The following is a 3,596-nucleotide window of genomic DNA, read 5'->3' as shown; positions in this document are numbered from 1 at the left end:
CACATGCTCCCCAGACATAGCAAAAGAGGTGCTTTATCTGCAGATTTGTGTCAGTACGGGCAGCAGGAACTCTCAGCCAGCCCTTGGAGACCTGCAAAAATTGGGTAACCCACCCTGCTCACACCTTTGGGTGAGCAGCCTTTCTAGGTCTGGGAAATAATAAGTTCAGGGGTTTCCCTTAACAGAAATTTTTCCATGGCCTCGAAGTGCTGCTTAGGCTGTGCTCTCTGTGTAAGGCACAGAAGGGAAGGGAAATAGATGGGGGAAAAAGACCCCACAGCCCCTTCTTCCAGAGGTGCAGTCTAAAATATCCTCCTGGGGTTTCCCACCAGTAGGGAGTGACCCACTTTGATTATCCTAGCCCTGGTTATCTCCTAAGCCTCCTTTTACAGTAGAGCAGTGTAAAGAGGCCAGGAAAAGGACATGATCTTCTTAAGGTGCAATTCTTCATGTGATGCCTTTGTGGAGTGTCCCAGGAAAGATGGAGAAGAGTGCACATCATCAGCCAGCATCTCAGTGGCTTGCAGAAGGCATGCTATCAACTGCTTGAGAGGGCACAAATCCATTTTTTGTCTTTTTTCATTATTATTTTTTTTTGGCCCTGAGAAAAGAAAGGAGAAGGAAAAAAAAGCAATTTACCGCCTGTCTGCAGCACTTCAAGCACACCAGTCCATCTGGGCACACAGTAACCTTACTCACAATTTGAGGCTCAGAGCCAGACATTTCTATCCAGGCCAGCAATAAGTTTTGGATGGGGAGTCACAGTGGATGACAAAGTCTCGTAGCTATTGTAGGCTTCATCATAAGGTGTCAGTATTAAACCTTCTCCCTACCTCGTCACTTGCCAGAAAAATAATTTCGTTGCATGGATTCTGATTACCCAAGAGACAAAACCTCAAAGGCAGTTCAGGGAAAAGAGGAGTCTGTGCAGGCCAGCGCTTTTAAAGAGACTTTCCATCCCGTGTTAAGCTCAGTCAAAATTATTTGGGCCTGAGGGGCCAAATTTTTGTAAACACATTTAGGTACAGTTAGATTGGTAATTCCCAGAGTTGCCGGTGAAAAACTCACCTAAGGCTTATCTGAATCCTTAGGTACTTAAATATGTTTAAGTAACCATTCAAAAATCTTGAATTCTGCAGTCAGACAGAACACTTGAGCTGTCATTTTGAAATCCCATTTTTTTCCTAATAATGGGATTACTGGCGGAGATTTGCAGTAGCTTTGAGAATAGTCAGTCTTTCATATCTATACTTTCATATCTTAAATTGGGGGAGCGATGTACAAAAAAATCCATTTTATTAAAATAAACAAAGCCTATTTGTGTGAAGAAAATGAATCTATTTTCATTACCATCCTGTACACAAACCAAATATGGCAAAGAGATTCATAGCGTTCAGTCACATTCAAGCGACATTGATTAGTTTGCAGTTCTGTGGATTGCAGGCAATTTCAAGGGCTGTGTTTGCTTCCTTAAGTTTAATGGTAGTTTTAGATAATGTTGTTTCTTGTGTGGTTGTTTTATGTCTAAAATAGGTGCAACATCATCTGATAGATGCCTAGAAGCATTGCTTCATTCTGTTAAGACTCATGGCGGCATTGAACAGCAGCAGAGTTCACCAGGAAAAAGAAATTAGAAGGTGGTTTGCAAAGGGAGTTGCAGTATGGCTTGCTGGGTGAGGAACTCTCTGTGGGGAGATGTGGCTGAACCAGCTTTCCTAAGGGCTGCTGAAGGACTAGGCTGAGATTATGGATTCAAGAATCGGCTCTGTTCACTGGCTCTGTGAGCTGCTCCGGAAAGTATGTGGTACCTTGCCAGAGAGAGGCGGAGCAGTCTGGGAATGAATGAGGAATTAATACAAGAAAAGCTGTCAGGGTTTCCCCAGGTTAGAAAATGTGTTCCCAAGGAAACTCCACCACATGACCATGTGACGAATCTCCTGGGATAGATGTGGCATATGCAGTCTGATGTCTTCACTGCAAGCTTGGAACATGTGGCCAGCAATTGCTCCTGTTGTCCCAGCACAGCAGGAGCTGAGATTAGCAAGCGCTTCCCAAAACTGTTTTTCTGGCAAGCTCAATTCCCTGACCCCTTCTGTGAGAAAGCTTCACAGATCAAGGAGACAGCGTGCCTTCCTCTTCGACGGATTCACGTGAGGAAGGAACAAGCAAACTGTCTTGCCAAAGAGAGGAGAGAGCATGGAAATTATTTTCAATCTGTGTTTTTGCAAGTGCAGGGAGCAGCTCTCTGCTCCACCTCTGTGGAGCTGCACGCTGCCAGACTCGGGCCACCTTCTGAAACTCTGCTGGTTAGCACATGTAGCAAAAACTCATTTTAAGCATCTTGTGAAATTCTTCTCTGAAAGAGAAAGAAACATTTTACTTTCTCCTGTCAACTTGTAACCATATCTCAGGGGGGAAATAAATGTGTTTTGGCACACGAAGAGGTCAGGCTGCATTTTGATGGCACTGTTCACACTTTGTTCCTGAAACAGACTGAGCGTTTGGAAGAGCAATGCAATTTATTACTGAATGAGAGGATGTGAAGAACACTTGGGTTTAACCTCTCTACCAACAGACGTTTTAAAATACTCCTGGCAAGCTGTTCCGTTCTGATAGCAAAATACTATCAGACATTGGTGGTACACTGCTCTTCCCAGGATCTTGTTGCTGTAGTAGGTCAGAGTAAAGATCGGGCCAGGCTGGGGTCCCTTGACAGGAGACGATAGCTGATATTTCAGGTGAAGTGCTCCTCAGTATGATTATGCACCCTGTGAAAATCATCATTCACCCCCTGCCAATGACATGGCACAGGGAACTGCAGTACAGTCTTTTCTGGCCCTGGCATGAACCCTTAGCAGTGTGCAGGTGATTTACTGATGCTTGTAGGAAGCTCCTGTGCACACACCAGTGATCTGAAAATAGGCCTTTCTACTCGTCCCCTCCCCAGCCTCCCCCTCCATGCTTTGAGACCTTTCTCCTACAGCAGCCTTTCAGAGCAACTGGAAGATGGAGCTAGGATACAACCTGAAAAACAGAGTATGAATCTACAGGTCACTCTTGTAGAGCTCAGCAGATGGGATGTCAGCACGTTACTTTCTCTGTAGCAAGCTGAGCTGTATTTTAACTTTTCTCTACAGAAGAGATGCTGGCCCCCCTCTCTTTCCTTCCAGCCCATCCTTCTCAGTAATGCACTGTAACCCATGACCCCTCAGATAAAAGATGAGAATACTAATTGCTTGGAAACACTCCACAGAAAGTGGACATTAAGTGAACTAATGCTGAACAGCAATGGAAATTACAACATGGACATTATCAGAATCCATCACAACTAATGAGATTAGACCAGTTACCACAAGAATTCATAATGATCTATTCTATGCCCCAAAATTTTTGTCAGTGCATCTGAGCCACGCTTTGCTACTTTCCTGCCCTCTACTTGCACACTTTGAAGAGTACAGACAAGGGAGGACCCCAGGAGCCTTTCATCCTACTCTGTACCTCTCTTATACAACCCTTGTTTCTAATTGTATGCAGACACAACAGCAGTGGCAATGACTTCATAGCAAACCCTGCTAATGAATAAATCATCCTAATTT

Source organism: Mesitornis unicolor, unplaced genomic scaffold (genome assembly GCF_000695765.1).
Source record: "Mesitornis unicolor isolate BGI_N332 unplaced genomic scaffold, ASM69576v1 scaffold2321, whole genome shotgun sequence".
NCBI classification, from domain to species: domain Eukaryota; kingdom Metazoa; phylum Chordata; class Aves; order Mesitornithiformes; family Mesitornithidae; genus Mesitornis; species Mesitornis unicolor.
The sequence above is the reverse complement of the archived record's forward strand: the minus strand, read 5'-3'. Positions refer to the sequence as shown.